The sequence below is a fragment of the Mustela putorius genome, unplaced genomic scaffold, assembly GCF_011764305.1.
Source record: "Mustela putorius furo isolate JIRA1106 unplaced genomic scaffold, ASM1176430v1.1 tig00537350_pilon_pilon_pilon, whole genome shotgun sequence".
Lineage (NCBI taxonomy): Eukaryota > Metazoa > Chordata > Mammalia > Carnivora > Mustelidae > Mustela > Mustela putorius.
The window spans coordinates 25145974-25166074 of NW_025422471.1; the positions used below are offsets into that span (position 1 = coordinate 25145974).

Here is a 20101-nt window from a genome sequence, read left to right on the forward strand (position 1 = left end):
GAGTCTGCTTTCCCCCCTCTCTCTGCCAGCCTCTCTGCCTACTTATGATCTCTCTCTGTCAAATAAATAAAATCTTTTAAAAAAAATCAATTGACTGCAAATGTAGAAAAGTTATTTCTAGACTTCTATTGAGCTATACATGGATGATTTACATATGGGTAGGACATACAGTACGTACAAACGAAATGAAGCTACAAAGGCCTTATATCATCAAGAGCCTGTCTTCAAAAAAACCGACCTAAAAACCCTCAGAAATGAAAACCAGAATTGGTCTGTGCCTCTCCCTGTTGCCCTTGCATTTCCTGCTTCTTCCCACGCTGTCTACTGATTACTCCTGTTGAACCATAACACCAGCATGGGAATGTCTCAGCGCAAAGCAAAAGTTGAAGCTATTATGAGTATCTGAAGAGTTGTTACAGAATTTCATCTTCCTTTTCAGGATAAAGGGACTAGTTTTCTATCTGTGGGTTTGTTTCCCCTTCTCTCTGTAGGGAAAGTTCAGATCATTCACTGGGCACAGAGAAATGAGAAGTTAAAAGAACTTTCCTTTTTTTCATTCAAGCAGCCTCTCCTTATCTTTTATTTTTTTTTATTTTTATTTTCTAGGTGAAGGCAAAAAAGAGATATAAATGTCATTTTTGCTTGCAAAAGACTCAAAAAACAAAATTTAAAAACCTTTGTAAAAACCAGAAGAAAAATGATCCATTCTACTGTGTTACGTTGTGCCTTACGGAACATATGAAAGTTGTTTCACTGAGGCATTTGCTATCTGAATTGTTATTCAGGAAATCGCCAACTATAAATCTTGGTCTCTATCATACAGCACTGTATGGAAGAAATATCCCAAAAGTACAACTGCTGGCCAAAAAATCAGAAAGTGTGTGCTTTTCCCCTGTACAAACATTATTTCACTGCAATGTTCTGTTTCATGAACTTTCAAGTACTATAAGTCAATTTATTTCCCTAAATGTTTTGAAAATCGATTTAGTAGGTATTTTTTTTTTTAAGAGTAAAAGCAAAGACCAGATATTTTTACACATACAGTACAACTGGTCACCTTTTTGTGCCAATAGGAAGTAAAACTTCAGGAAGACTGCATTTTTTATTTTCTTTGTTCCTTTCCTTTCCTTTCTTTTCCTTTTCTTTCTTGTTTTTTTAAGATTTTATTTATTTATTTGTCAGAGAGAGAGTGAGCAAGTACAAGCACAGGCAGGGAGAAGTGTAGAGGGAGAGGGAGAAGCAGTCTCCCGCCGAGCAGGGAGCCTGATGTGAGGCTCATCTGAAGACTCTGGGTTCACAACCTGAGCCAAAGGCAGGTGCTTGCCCAACTGAATGACCCAGACGTCCCTGGATTGAGGTTTCAGGCCAACCTTCCTCTTTGCTGGAGGCTGATGCAAAATGTTGACCACAATTCCAACAGCCTTAATAGCTCGGGGGAACAGGGATGCAGGGAATCACACACTGCAAAAGCAAGGTGGGTCCATCCTATTCTCATACAATACTTACTTAGTTCACTCTGAGAAAGTGACATGAAATGTTAAAAAAAAACAACTCTATTTTCTTTAAAATACAGATGTGGAGTACCATGAGAAGAATCAATAGAAAACTCCACAGTCTAACAGGAATGAAACCAACTTCAGTGGATGCATTTCTCACTCTCTTCTTTAGAAGGGAGAGAATACAGCAAAATCTGTTGAGTTTGGCAAGTATTTCCCCAACAGTGTTCTACAGAATGCTGGCTTGAGGAGATACTAACAGTGTCCTAAGGGGAAAGGGGGACCAACTAGGTTTAAAATGCTGCGTTCTATATCCTGTCTCGAAGATTCCTAAGTGGAAATAGTATGCTGAAAGCTCAGGGAATTCCTAAAGTAGGAAACCAAGTTTAACTTCCTTTAACCTAATATTTCCCTAAATTTTGGGCCACAAAACCCCTTTGTTCTAGAATAGCTATTAGCAACATTTCATACAATGAAACAGCAGGCAACTAATAGACACAGTACAATTTACTGACTAAAACCATGGCATTAGGGTTACACTGTCTGGGCTCAAATTCTAGTTTCAGCACTACACCAGTGACCTTTCTTTAAAACAAGGATATTCATTCATTCATTCATTTATTTATTTTTAAACAAGAATATTTAAAAGTACCTGTCCTCAGTGGTGGTGGTGGTGGGGCTATTTGGATGGAGTTAATTAGCATATGTTACAATGTTTGGCACTGTGCCCAGCACTAAGTTAGAACCCAGCAAACATTAGCCACAATTATTAGATGGCTTCAAGTTTGAATATGGTCTGTTCCCTTACCAGATGTAGAATCTTGAGAGATTTAATACAGTTACTATTTTTGAGACTCTGCTACTTTCCAGACACTGTTTCAAATGGTGGATCAGGCAAAGCCCCTCAGCTTACAGAGCAAAGAGTCTCAGGTAATCAATGATGTTAAGAAACCAAGGGTTCCAAGTTGTTTTGTGGAGTAAATAAAACAGCACCAGGACAGCTTCTAGCAGACAGCTGGCACTCAGAAGTTACATGTATGGTTCCCTTCTCTTTAAACTTTTTTTTTTTTTTTTAGAGAATCTTTTGGGTGAGTCTTTTCTTAGAGAAGGATACTGAGTGTATGAATGGTACTCTCCTTTCCTGTTTTTCCTTAGATGTGGGATAAAAAAGAAAGAAATTAAGCAGACTGGCCTGAGACAATGATGGATATAAGAGAGCCTGTAAACTTTGGAGCACCATTTCTAACAGGTATGGATTAATTTTTGAAGATTTTGAAAAAAATGGTAAATTATCTCATAGAATAGAGCTGCTTATTCCTCTTGGTTATACACCTAGAAATGGAAATGCTCTATTGACCATTCTTAACGCCAGGCACCAACTAGACTTTACTGTACTTGTGTTAGGCTTGGCCCAGTGAACCACCTACCCAGATCGTACAACATGCTTGCACACATGGCTGGCTTGGCACATACAAATAAACAAACACAAAAAAGACATTTACATGTTCTGAAATTTCTAGGCAGGTAAGCACTCCATAAAGCAAAGAGCCTATAAAGTTAAAAAAAAATCTAACCCAAAACATACACTTGTTTTTAACATGGGGATTAAAGATATATGTATACCTGAGGGGCATCAGTTGGTTAAGCATTTGTCTTTGGTTCAGATCATGATCCCAGAGTTCTGGAATCGAGCCCTATGCAAGGAGCCTGCTTCTCTTTCTCCCTCTGCCCCTTCCCCCAGCTTGTGCATGTGCGTGCTCTCTCTCTCTCCCCTTGCTCACTCTCTCTGTTAACTAAATAAGTAAGATCTTAAAAAAATACACACATATACTTGAGAACAAGTTTTGGGAACCTTGGAGCCTCTGAGATCCAGAGATCAGAGTAAGAGTGGGGGGGGGGGGCACAAGACACACCTTCTCAGAACTTTCCACTGTTTTTTACCATCTACTGGTGTCCAATATACATGCTTGCATATTCTGAGATACAAAATCTTCCCCCCAGTATGTTCAAACAGTTACAGTCTACTAGTACAAACTTTCTCAGAAGCAATCTGATGATACAATACTAAATAATTATCACACACCTGCTGAGTTCTGAGCACCGTGGGTCATAAAGTTTCATTTACTGTTCTTGTAACACACTGAGTTATCATCTTTAAAAATATGTGGAGTCACAAAAAAAAAAAGAGAGAGAGAGAGAGAGAAAAGAAAAGAAAAGAAACAACAACAACAACCATGAGGAGTCAGATACCAAGGAAGATGAAATATAGTGTCCAAGATTGTACATAAGTGGGAAAAACAAAGTATGAATTCAAAGATCACTCTGAAGTTTGTACATTAACCACTATACTATATGTTTCTTGAAAGAATACATGAAGAAACTTAAAATATAACACAGATGTTTTACTTTGTGAATACAATTTAATAAATACAGTGAAGGTCCAAGATTTCTGTTTAACACAAAACCTGCAAATAACCCATGTGTCTAACAAAATCATATTCTGACCTTTGTTTACAATGTTATATAGCCACTCAAGATACTTGCAAAAAATGTGTAACAAAATGGAAAAACAGGGCTCCACACTGGGTGTGTAGCCTGCTTAAGAAAATTAAAAAGTAAAGTAAAAAGAAAGAAAAAAAGAAAATGGAAAAATACTGGTGGTGATTGCAGGAGAAAAGGACAGGATGCAGTATTATAAAATTCACAATTCTATATCTAAAATTACATATATTTAAATAAGTGCACACAGACTGGAAAATACATTGCAAAATATTAAGAGCGGTTTTCCTTGTGTAATCACTAACTGGCAGGGATGTGATTCTTTTTATGTATCATTTTTTCTCTGAAGTATATATTATTTCATAGAGAGAAAATAATGAAATAAAGTATATTCTCAAGTTCCTGTCTCATTTGCATATATAAAAACAAGAGCTGGTTTGCTGATTACACCAGACCACTTGAGCCAAAAGAGAGTCTTGTGGTAGCAAACACTAAAATACTGAAAAAAGCTAGTGTAATGGGAGTAGAGGGGAAAATGGTGGTTTGTGATGGAGGATGGAAGTAGGAGAAGACTGAAAGAAAACACTCAAAGCTTTTTTTTTTTTTTTTTTAAACATGCCTACTGATTGACACAACTAACTAATACAATTGCTTCTGAAGGAAAAACATTAAGTCATGTCTCTTTCCATGTACCTCCAACCACATCAACAATCTGGCTTCAAAGCCTGGAAAGTAAAGCAAGATTCATCATTCATATGAGTATAACGAAACAACAACAAATCAAGGGCACCGCTTGGATGAGCCTTGCTGCTTCTAGTAAAACACAAGAGGAAACTGAGGAGTTGAAGAAGGAATCGTTAAGCAGGAAGGCAGAACCTGAAGATCTGGGAAGTTCCCAGGTTGTCAACCTTGCAAAAAGTGAGAAAGCGTGTTCTAGAGGGAAACACCAAGGGTGTGGCTGGATATTCACTGCATGAGAGAGGTCCTCATTGATCTCATCAATCAGGAACAAGTACAGGTGGGCGCGACACCAGCACAGAACAAGGCCTGCTTGGACCATGACAAGAAAGAAGGCAGAGCTGAAGACAGGCTGTCATATGGCTGGGATTTTACAGATGGGACAACAGAATCACCTGGCTGTGAACAAGATATGGGAAGAATGAGCCTGAAGATGATTCAGAGATGGACAGGGCTGCCCTCCCACCCTAGGCCCAACCTCTGTCTCCTCCTTGGTTTCAGGGGACCATGTTGCTGCCCCAGGGGCCCTGGAAGGCAAGGCCACCACCTTGATGGCCTGAATGAGTCAAGCAGATGTTTCTTAAGCTTTAAAATCTAATGTAACTTGCCTGGCTTGGTTTTGACTTGCTGGGGATCTGCGGGCAGGATCCATGGGCGCTTTCTTCTTTCTAGTTTCTCCCTTTTAGAGTGGGAGGGCCTGTGCCCATCCCCACACTGTATTTTGGGAGCAGGTAACTTGCCTGGTCTCACAGGTTTATGGTTGGAAGGGAATTTTTGCCTTGGAATCAGTCTTACCTCTAGTCTCCCCCACACTGGATTTAGATAGTATTTAGGTGAGATCTAGGATTTAGAGTTGACGCTAGAGTGATTAAGATTTGAGGGCTGCTGAGATGTAGACAAATGCATTTCCTATGTGAGAAGAGCATGAATTTTGGGGTCTAGAGGGTGGAGTCTTATGGCAGAGCTGTGTCCCCTCCAAATTCTTCTGCTGATATCCTAAGTCTTAGTAGCTCAGAATTGACTACATTTGGAGAAAGAGGAGATTAAGTTAAAATGAGGCCATCAGGACAGGCCCTGATTCAGAATGATTTGTGTCCTTACAAGAGCAGATTCCACAGAGAGCTACTAGGGCTGTGCACACACAGAGGGGAGACAATGTGAGAACACAGAAGGAGGATGGCCATCTACAAGTCAAAGAGAGAGGCCTTAGGAGAAACCAAACATGCTGACACCTTGATCTTGAACTTCTAGCCTCCAGGAATTTGAGAAAATGAATTTGTGCTAAGCCACTCATTCTACAACTATTTTGTCATGGTAGCCCAAGCAAATATACTAGCTAGAATCCCAAACCCCTTTAAATCCTTTAAAACCCCTTACCCACTTCCATTTCTCTTTACCACATTTATTACTACGTGGCAGATATCATATTTATTTGTTTGACTGACACCCACTTTAAATGAAAACTCTGTAAGAGCAAGGTCCTTGTACCTGAGAGGCATAGAGAACAATAGTTAAAAGCAATAAGTCTAGAGCCAGCTACCTGAGATTGAACCCAAATGCTACCATTTACCTGTCCTGTAATGTAGTGATGTCACTTAACCTGTGTGTGTCTCAGTTTCCTAACTGGTAACATGGGCTAATAGTATTACTGCTTCAGAGAGTTGTCGGTTAATAGAAGAGCACGAGAGCAGTGCCTCGCATATAGTAAGCCCTGCTGGTGGTAGTCAACCGTGGTTTGTACCGCTCACTGCTCTCTCCCAGGACCACCCCTGCATAATCGCCAACGTAACCCACTGATTGCATCTGTCCCTTAGCACTATTTGTCGAGCTGTCCCCTGCCACACATATTCTCCTGCATCAGCAAGAACGCCAGCCTTCTACCACATCAGACATTCCTTTTCCTCTCGTCAGTCTGTGACAGCCCCTTAGCTAGCCCAGCCCATCCTATGACCCCCACCCCACCATACACACACACACACACACACACACACACAAACACACACTATTACCTTACACAAGTTATAGACTTAAGTGTTATTGAGGCTCTATAAATACTTATACATGTGTGTGAGATCCTGGTTTACACTCTAAGAGGACTCCCAGGAGACTGGCAATGCCATTCTCAAATGACTAACGCAAGGCGTAACATGCTGCTCAGCATTTAGCAGGCATTTGGCACTTACATGAATGTCTTTTCACACTAAGCTGATGAGATCAGTATTATTTCCTTTTGATAGAGCAGGAAAGAGGCTCGGAGAGTTCAGTACGAACTTGCTCACAGGAGCCAGTAAACAAGAGTGCCTAAGTGGCTCAGTCAGTTAAACATCTGCCTTCAGCTCAGGTCTTCACCCCAGAGTCCTGGGATCGAGACTGGCATCCAGCACCCTGCTTAACAGGGAGTCTGCTTCTTCCTCTGCCTGCTGCTTCCTGTGTTTGTGCGCTCGCTCTTTCTTTCTCTCTCTCATTCTATCTCCAATAAATAAATTAAAATCTTAAAAAAAAAAAAGAAGCCAATAAACAGACTTCAGTCCAGCTTGTCACCTCCACAGTGCCCACATTCTACACACTACACCCTGCTCTGACAGATCATTTATGATGAATGGGCTGAACAGGGCTCCCACTCACTTCCTGGCCATGTTCACTTCATAAGCAGAAACTCACGGTGAAGCCTTCTTTGAAACTAAAATAAGTCAGCTCAGATCTTCATAGACTGGCTTTCCCAAAGTGAGCTGTACCCGTGCTTTAATACCAGATGAAGAGATTTCTTTGGGACTGGCTGAAGAGACTTTCAGTTTCAGAGGCATCTGTAAGGTAAAGCTCATCCCTGGGCTTTGAATTCCCAAAAATCTGGGGGCAAACTTAGTTCTGCAATACATTAGTCATGTTACCTTGGAAGGTAACCAACAACCTGGACCAATACTCCCTCTTCCAGAAATTTGGGTGCAATACCAGTGACCTCACAGAGATGTCCTGAGAACTAAAACAGATACCCTGTGTGGAGTCACCCAGAAGAGCAAGGACCTGGCATGCAGTAGGTGTTCAAGAAATAGTTGTTCATAAGAAAGAAGAAAAAGGATGTAGGCAGGTGAGTATTAGTTTCAAGAGTAATGTTCCAAAGGATCCATTGGATTCCACGTGTTCTCCAAGGACGGTCTGTCGTATGCATCCAAGCCGTCTGGACACACTGACCTGTACATATAAGGTCCCAAGTCCTCTGGAGGGAGATATTGGAGCTTAGGTCACCTTTTGGGAAAACCAACGAATCAAAGTGCCATGGAAAAGTGAACTAAAATACTGGATTCTGTCTAGCTGGCTTCTCAGAACTTGTTACAGGTGAGATGAGGCTATAATGTTCACGTGCAGAGCAAAACACCTTGCACCGGGCAAGGCAACCACCAACTGGGGTGCAAAGAAGAACTTCAAGTGCTAGGCAGGAGCGTTTCCTGGCAAATCAACACTCATCTGAGGCTTCCGCATAAATTTTGGCCCCAATAACAACTGAAGGCTTGATGAAGCAGATTCTCCTTCCTGGTTTTGTCGGCACTGTGCACATGACCTAACCACAAAATAATCACTGTTCTTGCACTTTTCAACGTTTCTTTGCCTCGACGTTGCAGGAAAATGAAAGCAGCCAGGTTAATAAGCCCATGGTGAACTTAGCTATTTTCCCACAACTCCTTTCTCCCCTTAGCTCTTTTTACAACCCTCTCCTACTTTCTATCCAAATAGTCAATGTCGAGTTGTTAAATAGACATTCTAGAACACCAAGAGAATGTCATGGCTAAAGCCAGGCCATATTTTAACACATCAATACAACTGGCCCGAACTGCTTCCAGTGTGGATTTCCTTTCTTCTCCTTCCCTTAAGCAATGCCTATCTTGTGTTCAAAGTTAACCCTCTCCTGGAGACGGGAAATCAGACAGAGATATAAGGACTAGTTCTTCTAGACACTACTGAAAAACTGACCTGCCAGATGTGGGATTTCAGTACCTTACCCAGAATCCCTTCCCCCTCCAGCTGTGTCCTCTACTCAGTCATTTTTTATTTCCCCCACCCCCACTGCCAGTGGTACCAAGGAAGTGACAAACAGGGACTCACTAGATGCCATCAATCACTGTCACCAAAAGGAGAATGAAAAGAATCCAACAAATGTTCTTGCAAAAGCCTTCCATGCTGCACTCCCACACCACCTCCTCTTCACCAATACACATCTTTATAAGCAGCTTGACACTTTTTAATGGCCCTTCAGTTGGGAAAAATGAGGAGCAGACAGTAGGAGCAGCATCCTGACCACCATTCTCTCCAGACGCATGACCATGTTTTCAGTTCCCAGTTCCCATGCTCCCCAGGCCAAACTGAAGCAGGGCTGTGCACCAACTGGCTACTGGTGACCCCGAGAATGGAGGTCGGAAGGGCTCACAATTCATGTGGTGCTGTGCGTGCGGGAGGCCTGGTGGCAGAGAAAGGACACACAAGCAGGTAGCAGATGGCCCTCTCCACAAATCCTTCTCAACACAGAGAACCTGCAGTTCCTCATTTCTCCGCTGACCATCAGGACACTGATAAATCAATTTCCATGGCAACAGCTCTAACTATAACACTCCAAAAATAAAAAAAAGTCTGCTTTCAATGGAAGACAAACACTTGCATTCATTTCTGGAAATACAGCTAGAGGCAGAATGTGGCACTGGGCATAAGCCACAGAACATTTCTCCTTGACTCCAAAATCCCCTGTTGCCCATCTATTCTGGCAAAATAACAGAAGAAAAGGACAAGAACAAAAGACCAATTATATGCACATGGATGTTAATTACAGTAATATTAACACATCAACAACTTAGAAGTTGTTTCATAAAAGAGATTGTGATATTACAGATATAGATGAAATATTATGTACCCATGAAAATGTATGATGGTAGCTTAGAAAAATGGAGGAACAAAGACATAGTGAAGTGAAAAAAAAAATGATACCAATTTATGGGGTTTTTTTTTGTTATAATTCTGCCAGGTATAGGTGGATATACCTGGTGGCAGAGAAAGGCTATGAAAATGTTAGAAAAGTTGATACCCTGAATTGGTGGAATTTTAAGTTTTCTTAGATTTCTTTTTATTATTATTATTATGTTATGGACTGTTATATAGTACATCATTAGTTTTTGAGGTAGTATTCAAAATGAGATTTCTTTTAAAGTGTTTATGATAAACAAAAACTAAGATCAAAGAAAAACTGGGGTAAAAGTCACCACAACTGCTTCAACTATATTCAAAATCTCAGTTCTGCCACACCAGGGTGGTAGCAACAAAGTAGATGTACACCTAGCAGTAAGAATGGAACTTTCAGAGCAGAGTAAAACAAAACCAAACCCCAAATCCTCAAACAACAAATAACTAAAAGTTAAAACTAAGATAGCCTTACATTTGCTGAAATTAAAAACACAGTTGACCCCAACTGGGGTCCTGGGGTCAGAATGATGTGGCGGCTAGGGGTTATGAAAATCTGCATATAGGTTTTGGCTCTCCAAAAACTTTACTAAAGCCTACTGTTGATTGGAAGCCTTACTAATACCAGTCAATTAACACATATTTTGTATGTTAGATATATCATTTATCATATCCTCATGAGTTAAAGTCAGATGAAGAAAAAAAATGCTAAGAAAGTCATAAGGAAAAGAAAACATAGTTACAGACATGTATTTATCATATAACCCCCACATTGCTCAAGGGTCAACTGTCTTTTTAAGTTCCAATTTGTGTTGTTCAAGGGTCAACTGTGCCTACACACAAGATGAGATACAAGAATGCACACACAGACCTAAATGATACATTTTATACATATCTCAATAGTAACCTCTGCGAGGGAGGAAACTAGGGCTACAAAGCACTTAAAAAGAGTTCACCACAAACCCTTGGCCACCTCTGTGTGACCTGTGAGACTATGTACCTTCCCTCAAGAGTGTGATTGGCTCAACCTCTGCACCTGTCATTTCCTCTCTAAGACATGTTCCATGGTCCCCAAGAGTAGTTGCTTTATAGAATGGCCATTCTGTTGAGTCCCAGATTCTAATTTTCCTTCTGCTTAAATCACGATTAAAAGACTGGAGGAAATCATCACTACTGAAAACTAATCATGCTCTCAAATTGTACACAGTTGTGTCACACAATTACATAACAATTGTAGAATAAGATGTGAGTGTATGAAATATTTAAATATTTACATATGTGATATTACAACTCTATGTCACTATTCAGAAATTATACTTGCAATCTACAAAAGAAACTATCAAGAGTGGCTACCTCGGGAGGAGAACTGGAAAAAGGAAGACATAATTCTCACTGTGTACTCTCTTCTGGACCTTTTAAATTTTGTACCATGTGCATGTATGACCAAATAAGCATTCCAAAACACTAAACAACCACCCACCCTGTGTATATAATACTACAAAATAGGCTTGAGAAGCACAATGTTCCAATTGTACCAGAATCAGTAAGACTCCAACCCAGTTCTCTCTAAGCTCCTACCCCAGTTTTCCTTGGCTAGATACCATTCCTCCTAGGTCCTTTTCACCTTGCTCAACCAGAATTAGCTCACCAGGTGGCAGCATTTGCTGCTGTACTTGGCTGGACATCTTTGATTTTATATGTAGGTTAATTATTAATTAGAGCCACCTAGATTATCTTTCCAGGACCAAAGGCAGCTGGGGACTGCATTCTCTGTTATATGTTCCCACCCTTGAGTCTGTAGGTCTTGGCACTGAGAAGTAGAGATGCGCCTGTGTTTTGATGGCAGGAGCCTCAGGGGGCTTCAGAATCCTTGTCTCTTAATGAAGCCATGTTAAAAAATTTTTCAGCTAGGGTACTCTTCTTTTTTAAAGATTTTATTTATTTGAGAGAGAGAAAGTGAGTGGGGGTGGGGGGGCGGGCAGAGGGAAAATGAGCGAGACAATCTGTCTCACGCAGACTCTACACTAAGCACAGAGCCCAATGTGGGGCTCGATCTCACAGCCCTGAGATTATGACCTGAGCAGAAATCAAGAGTCAGTCGCTTAAGTGACTGAGCTACCCAAGTGCCCCAACTCAGGTCCTTTTGGTAGAAGTCAATTTCTTTACTGTGTGCTAGCTCTTGAGCCAAAACAGCACACAGCTGGGGTGGAGTGGCCTTCAAGAGGGAGGAGAACAGGTTCTCGGGCCAACGGTACCTGTGGGACCTGCTCCTATAGCATGCTGGAGAACTGGACACCTTAACTGCCATTCACAGTGAATTCTCACTCAGAAAGCCTTTGAGATATGCCAGAATTTCCAGACAGATAATTAAGTACTTCTTCACTTGTCTAACAATTTCATCATTGTTCTGTATTAAAATGGACATCAGAAATAGAGAAAACTTTTTTCTGTGGCAAACTCTTAAAAGAAGAAGGGAATGCAAGGCCACCACGCGAATATAAAGGAATCTTGTCCCACCCGCCATGGGGAAAAAGTGACACACAAGTGGCATTTGTGGGGGGGTGGTGAGCAAGAAGCCAGAAAGGAAACTTCTACGGTAGGGAGAAAATGAAGTTCAAACTACACTGCCTGATTAGGAACAAGACAGCCGACAGGCAAAGAATAATAGATGCAAAAAGAAAGTGGCTGGCGAGCAGGAGACACACACGACGCTGAGAGATACAGGATGGTTTCCCCTCCAACAGGAAGCACAAACCATCGGGGCCAACTCGGCTTCTGACGAGTTTTCCAGCACAGCTGCCTGGACAAATGACCCAAGGAGCTTCAGAGAAGAGACCTGCAAAGCGGTGGTGGGGAGGAGAGGCCCCCTCAAGCACAGAGAGACCTCCTTCTTCTCCCACTACCTTCCTGTTCACGCAGGGTATGGATCACCTTTGGGGAAGGAGTCATTCAGGACCATTCAGGACCACACAGAGCGAGCCAGGCTGCAAACCACAAGGAGAGTCAGGCCAAGGTTTGAGGGAACAGGAGCCGGTTAGAAGAGAACACGATCACACCCTGGTGTTCTCAGGTTTCAGGAAATGTGGCTTGATGGACAGTGCAGCCAGCTCTGGGCAGTAACAAATCCTGCCGCGAGGAGGGTGTGGGGCCGGCTCATGTGTCACAGCACCTCCACTTCATGGCTGCAAGGCAGCCTCAGCTAACACCTTCTAGGCCTGAGTGTCTGGAAGATACAGGATCCAAAGTTGACCACCTATCAGCTTCACCATCGAAAATACCGACAGGCATTGCTGACCGTGCTTCCAGACCACGGGCATCCACTCTGTTTACGTCTGAAGCCGTAATTTTGGCAGAGACAAAGAATATTAAATGGGTGGGCACACACTCACAAACACAATTATCGAGTGTATGTGAAGAGCCGTTTCCTTAGTATGATTAGCGGTGGCCCAGAACCACGAGCAGGGCCTGAGAATCAGGGTAACACACTGAAGAGCCACCATACCAGCCCATAAGAAAGCTAGAGGAGTACCCGTGCCTTACATGTATACAGAAAAGTGATCTCAAATTATTCCAGGTAAGAAGAAAAACTCTGATTGGAAGCAACCTTTAACCAGTTGGGTCCAATCTGTTGGCAAGACTTGTGCCAAAGGGCTTAAAGCAAGCAATGACAGACACAAGATTTCAGAATTTATGGGAAAGTGTCAGTGGGGGTATTAAGTAGCCAGGTAGAGCAAAAGTATCAGTCACTTTTATTCACCTAAATTATTAATATTAACTGGAATAAGTGGAGAAGAACTTTAACCTCAGAAAATCCATTCTAGGAGGTCCTGCCAACAGAAGCCTGCAGGGGGGAGGCAGTTACTGGCAAGGGGCAAAGCTGGCCAGGAGAGGGTTATGTGTTCCTTGGCCCTGCTGCCCTGGGAGAGAATGAACCACTGGGACCCTACCCTCAAGATGTCCTTGTAAGTGGGAAATCCAAGTTCTCACAAGCGTTTCTCATTTTTAAAGGCTCAAAACTAATTAAAAAATTGTTAAACACTCTGCATGTCGAAGGAAACACATCTTAAACTTTTATTACATTACAAAGGGAAGTGAAAACATACCCCATGAGCATGTTTTCAGATGAGTAAAGGTTGGCCATAAATTTACAAGGTTCATAGATGTACTTTCTTAGCAGATTCTTGAAGAGTATAGTTTAAAAAAAGGGCAAGACACTCTATTTACACAGTACATTTATGATAAAATACATCAGAAGCTACATAAAAGTCTAACAGGGACGTTGAGGAAATGCCACTCAAAGCTACAATGATGTATCACCTCAGTGATTGCTCACCCAGTAGGATGGCTGTTTTAAGGAACACACACCAAGTAACAAATGTTAGTGAAAATGTAGATGAGTTGAAGCCCACATGGATTACTGGTGGGAATGGAAAAGAGTCACTGTGGAAAACAACTTGGTGGTTCCTCCAAAAAGTGAAGCGGAATTATATATGATCCAACAATTTCACATTTGGGTGCGTACCCAAAAGAACTCAAAACAGGGACTCCAACAGATACTTGATACCAATCTTTAGAGCAGTGTTACTCGTAACAGCCAAACGGTCGAAACAATCAAAGTGTCCATCAGTGGGTAATTAAACAAAATGTGGTAAATCCATACAATGGTTTATTCAGCCACACCACACTGGTGAACTTTGAAGACACCGTGCTAAGTGAAATAAGCCAGATATAAAGGGACAAATACTGTATGATTCCACTTCTAGGAAGTACCTACAACAGTCAAATTCACTGAGACAGAAAGGAGAATGGGGTACGGGGAGCTGAGCAGAGTAGGAATGGTGAATTAGGATTTAATGAGGACTGTGTTTTAGTTTTGCAAGATGAAATAGTTTAGGAGACAGTGGTGATAGTTATACAACACTACACATTTAATGTCACTGAATTGTGCATGTAAAAATGGTTAAAGCGGGCAATTTTCTGTTACTATGTTTTATAACAATGAAAAAAAAAGAACAGGGATATACATAGAGGAGGTAGTCAAGCAGCGAAGACTTTCTTACCTACTGGCTTTCTCAGCAAACAATATGGGCCCAAGGACTCCACCCCCGCTCCTGCCTTTTGCTTCTCACAAAGGCACGTTAGTCTGACAGTGGCCCTGATCTTCCCTACCTTCACACTCATCTTCCTTTCTAATTCTCTATTTCTGTTCATGATGCGATGTCCCTTCCCGTTCTTATTCCAGTCGGCTCTTGGCTTCCACTAACTCTGTGCTTTTCTCTCCCTTCACCTCTCCTGTCCCCTCTACTACATTGCCACCTACCCTATTCAGGCCTTTGACCTCTGGTCTGGCCTTTGACCCCTAACTAGGGTGCTGGATCTTCAGCAACCCTGCCACAGATGATCCAGTTTACACGCCGCTGCCAGATGAATCTTCCCTAAACCGGGGTCACCATTTCACTGACAGACGTCCAGGGGCTTCCCTTCTCTCTCTCTCATACATGCTGAACAAATGAACAATAAAGTAGCTTACTCACACCTGATCGTCAAATCTATTATTTGAAGTGATTGTCAGTTTATTTTGATTTTCCCCTTCTTAGGTGAGTGTGAAGTAGCAGCAGTTATCAAAATCTTTCCAGCAGAATGTACTTCTGCATTTCCAAATTATTGACAAGGAGTCAGTGGATGGAAATTGAAGACACATCAAAGAAGCCTGAACTTACCAATCCTACAGCTAATAATAATTTGCAGGGACGGGGGGATGCCTGAGTGGCTCACTTGCTTAAGTGTCCAACTCTTAATTTTGGCTCATATCAAGATACCAGGGTTGTGAGATCCCACCTAAGGCTCCATGTTCCATGGGGAGTCTGCTTGGGTTTCTCTTACCCTCTCCCTCTACCTTGCACACCCCTGCTTGTGCCTGCATGCTTTTTCTCTCAAATGAATAATTTTAAAAAATGATGTCTCTCTGTTCTGGAGGTTGCAAAGACTAAAATCAGGGTCCCAGCCTCGTCTGGTAAGGGCTCGCTCTCTTCTTGGTTGATGGCTGGCAGCTACTCACATGTCCTCACATGGTAGAAGGGACTGGGGAGCACTGTGGGGTCTGTTTTATAGGAACACTGATCCCGTTCATGAGGTCTCCGCTCTCAGGAACTAATCATCTCCTAAATCCACCTCCTAACATGATCACAATGGGCATTATGATTTGAACTTAAAAATTTTGGGAGGACACAAACACTCACACTACAGCAAAGTCCATGGAGATTCCTGTGGTTCCTTCCTGAACTTAGATTTATTTTTAAGCCTAGAACTCCTATCCTACACCAGCAGCACTAAGTATTAACCTGGTTCTATAACAAAGGATGCAAGGACAAAACATCCCCAGCACTAGATGGCAGGAATTTAAAGAAAGAGAATATTACTAAAATGAAGAAGATAGAATCTAATGGGACTTTTTTCTTATTATTGGCTTTATAGCCAAGGCCCAAGGCTGAGGACAATGAGGCTAAGTACCCTACTTAGAAAGACATAAACATGTGGGTACAGACAATGTCTCATATGCTTACCTAGAGGTCATAGGACCAGTCCTACCAGCTGACCACAGCCCCTCTCTCCCTCCAGCTCCCAAGAAAAGGAAGAAGAGTTGCTGTTGGCTTTGTGTAGAGGGCAAGTTTCTAGTGCAGGTTACTACCTGCTTCTCCAACAAGTTAGGAGCCGGGGAGGGGTTCTGAGACAATCGCTAGGACAGACTGGGGTACGTGCAAGAAAGGAAGACAGGCATCCTATTCCTTGTCTGGTTGCTTGCTGAGCTGCAGAACCCACAGGCCACTCCAGGCTGGCAGTGGAGCAGAAAGGGGCATGTTAGAGACTTGGGGGAATTTGGCATCTATTACCTGGACTGGGGCGGGGAAGGGGGGATACCCATCCATACAGAGACTGGCCTCCATTTCTGAGCTAGAGATGTGGAAGGTGGGAAGCCTGCTGGAGGAGCTCCATGGAAGTCGAGCTTAGAGGATCCAGATGCAGTACTTCAGGGAAGAAGGTGGGAATATTCCACCCCTGGGCAGAGTGGGAGGGGAAGGCTGTAGTTTGCAGAATCCCTTTTCAAGGAGTGTTCAAATTAGTAGGGCAGGACCTCTGGGGTGGCCAGGGAGCTGCTGAGCCTGGCAACAGAGCACGAGACTCCCAGGAAAGTTGGGAGCGTGAATGGGATGGGAACACCCAGCAATGCCCAAGTGAGACGTAGCACCCCCTGAACAGGTGCCGTGCAGGAGAGCTTGAGGGAAAGCTACGCACAGCCCCAAGACGGCCATATAAAGTATCTGTGCAGAGACCCCTCACCTCAGAATGAACCAGATGGAAGTACTTTCTCACCGCCGCCAGTGACTTGCCGAGTTAAATAACTGCTGGACCCCTGCTCCATTTCCTGTCACAAGGGGAGGAGCTGGAGCTCAGAAGAGAGGAGGAGAGGCACACAGCTTGAACTGGATATGAGATTAGGGAGTTTTAGAATGACTGAAGAATTAGAGAATATGGCCAAAACAGTTCACCCAGGGACTAGAACTCGGATTTGACAGAGCACAGTCATAAGCAGTGTCTAGGAAGAATGAAAGCTGTTTCATTCTGATTGAGTGAGGCACCTCAAGAAACCAACCATGAGAGACTGTGGACTCTGAGAAACAAACTGAGGGTTTTGGAGGGGATGGGTGAGCCTGGTGGTGGGGATTAAGGAGGGCACATGTTGCATGGAGCACTGGGTGTGGTACATAAACAATGAATCTTGGAACCCTGAAAAAATTAAATTAAATTAAATTAAATTTTTAAAAAAGGAGAAAACCAGCCGTACTGAAAGTAGGCCTAAGTAGACATAAATTACAAACTCTTCCTAAATTCTGTGCAGGGGAAAGACTACAATAGGATTGTACTATAGCTTGGGGGCAGGCCAAGGTTCACTACAGGCCACCCCTGGTTGAACTCTCTAAGGGAGAGGCTTCAGCAAAAGGCCTATGCCAACTCCTGATGCCCTGCGAAGAAAAAAGGTATGCGGCCAGACGCACACAGGTGCACCCTCAAGCCTCGCCCCCTCCCCTAGGTGTTGCCCAGCTGACAGAATGTGAGTGTGTACACCATCCCCACTAAGTAGCAGGCAATATGCTAGTCACTCAAGAGCTCTGCCCCATTGTGGTGGTACGCCACATCACAGAAGCCACTGAGTCTCCATATCACGTTGATGGTCCAAATCGTGAGACCAGGATTCCAACAAAGCCCAACATTAAACCGTATTCATGCTGGCTGGGCCCCACTATACCAAAGAGCAGAGAGGGGCAAAAATGAACCCAAAGGAGACCTACACATGTCCAGGGTGATTTCAGAATTGGCACCGGCTCACCAACAGCTCTAAAATGCAGACGAACTTATTGACATTTTCAAATCTATAAAACCTGGTGTTGTGGTAGCTTATGATACATAATAAAACGAAGTCAGTATGTCCACCCCCTTCCCTGGCCTCACAAAGGAAAGCCACCAGTACTGGACAACTGCAGTCTGACCTTTAGCAGGGAGACAAAACCACTATTGAGGAAAAAAACAGAAAACAAGAAACTGGTTCTGAACAGAATGCACCAGAATCAAACTTGCCAAGCTGTCTGTCCTGTGGAATTTTGCAGTGTTTAATGTCAACTGTCCAGAACTGGCCTTGTGGGTCTCTCTGAAAGCATTCTTTAATATCACTATTACTTACCCAGCTCTGCAGGTAGCATTTTAGATAATCACAAGTTCTTGGAAACCACCATAGAGCACACTACTCAGGAAAAGCCTTTACTAACCTTTTAAAAGCATTAACCGGAGGACTTATCTTAACCAAATTATCTCAGCAGCCAGTCTCCTTGCAGGTTGAATCACTATGCAAATATCAGGGCTCTGAGTCACTGAAAATCGCTGAAAGGACTCGAGTGAGTGAGCACAAGGTCTTCTCCCTAGAAATGTAAGCTATGCTTTAGAGGGTGTTCTCATACTTTGCCCTCAAAGTATCTCTGGTACAGAGCTCACCAAGACAATTCATTACCAGTAAAAAAGACAGCATCCAATTTCAGAATATCCCAAATGACAAATGCCACAGCCACTATCCTTCCCTCTGTGCCCTCAGTAGGCAAAAATATATATATACATTGTAATTTCAATTTTCAAAATTAACTTGAAATTTCTGATACTTCCTATGAAAAGAGGCCAGCAAGGTCTTCATTCTATTTTCTTTCTGTTTTTTTAATCATTTAATGCATATTTTATCCCCCCCCAGTATCATTTATTTATTTATTTATTATTTTAATTAACATATAATGTATTATTTGCCCCAGGGGTACAGGTCTATGAATCATCAGGCTTACACACCTCACAGCACTCACCATTCATTCCATTTTCCAGAGGCACCAAACAAAAAGAGAATGGTCCTAACACTTCCAACTGAGATGAAAAGCTGTGTCTCACCAATTCTTTAAAGAAAAAAAATTGGTTTTGGACAGGATTCTTTTTGCCCAAACCAGTGTTTCCTAAGCTACACAAAAATATATTCTCAGAAAGCCAGTTAAATGGGTACGTGTTATGAAGGAAGAGTTCTCTCTCTCTTTTTTTTTTAAATTAAACCCACTTCTGTCTTTGTTTTATTTTACTTTAAAGACTTTATTTATTTATTTGTCAGAGAGAGAGAGAGAGAGCGCACGCACAAGCAGGCAGAGCAGCAGGCAGGGGGAGAAGCAGACTCTCGGCTGAGGAGGGAGTTTGATGCAGGACTTGATTCCAGCACCCTAGGATCATGACCTGAGCTGATTTAATCTACTGAGCCACCCAGGTTTCCTGGGAAGGAATAGTTCTAAGGAGCAGGTTCAAATACTACCTCCCTTTCTTCTGTTATGTTTTCATCAGCCACAGCCATTAAAACAAGAAATAATAAAGACTGCTAATTTCTACCACCATCCCCATTCAGCTAGCTCAGTTACAACACTTATTTTCAATTTGGCTTTAACTCTCTGTAGTTTATCCACCACTACTACTAAGCTTAAGAAGGGCTTTGAGCTATACGAGCTTGCTTCCATCTTTGCCCCTTTGCCTACAGCAAGGGAGTCAGCATCCTTAAACTGGAACAGGCCGAAAAGTTTCTCAGGGACTGACTCAAGTCACTCCAACACATGGACTCAGGCTCAGGTACAGGACAGATTTGGGGCCCCATATTTGGTTTAATGCTCTGTTGTAACCACCTTGAAATTCTTAACTTTTGAATAAGGGGTTTCATGTTTTCATTCTGCAGTGGGCCCTGCAAGTTTTGTAACGAGTCCTTCACAAATCTGATTTTTAAAAAGGGCATCGAGGGAAATGGATGAAAGACCTAAATGTGAGATGAGTATCCATCAAAATCCTAGAGGAGAACACAGGCAGCA

At 42.5% G+C, this 20101-nt stretch overlaps 1 protein-coding gene across 3 annotated transcripts in view; it reads right to left on the reverse strand.

Moving 5' to 3' along the window:
• Positions 1–20101, reverse strand: part of IQGAP2 (IQ motif containing GTPase activating protein 2) — a 294682-nt gene that overhangs the window by 149910 nt on the left and 124671 nt on the right. The window contains exon 1 of one of the 3 annotated variants that reach the window (XM_045074457.1): positions 18497–18516. The exons of the other annotated variants lie outside the window; for them this stretch is intronic. The gene's annotated coding sequence lies outside the window, so the exon portion shown is untranslated. Of the gene's footprint in view, positions 1–18496; positions 18517–20101 lie in introns of those variants that run through there. 3 annotated transcript variants of the gene reach the window in all.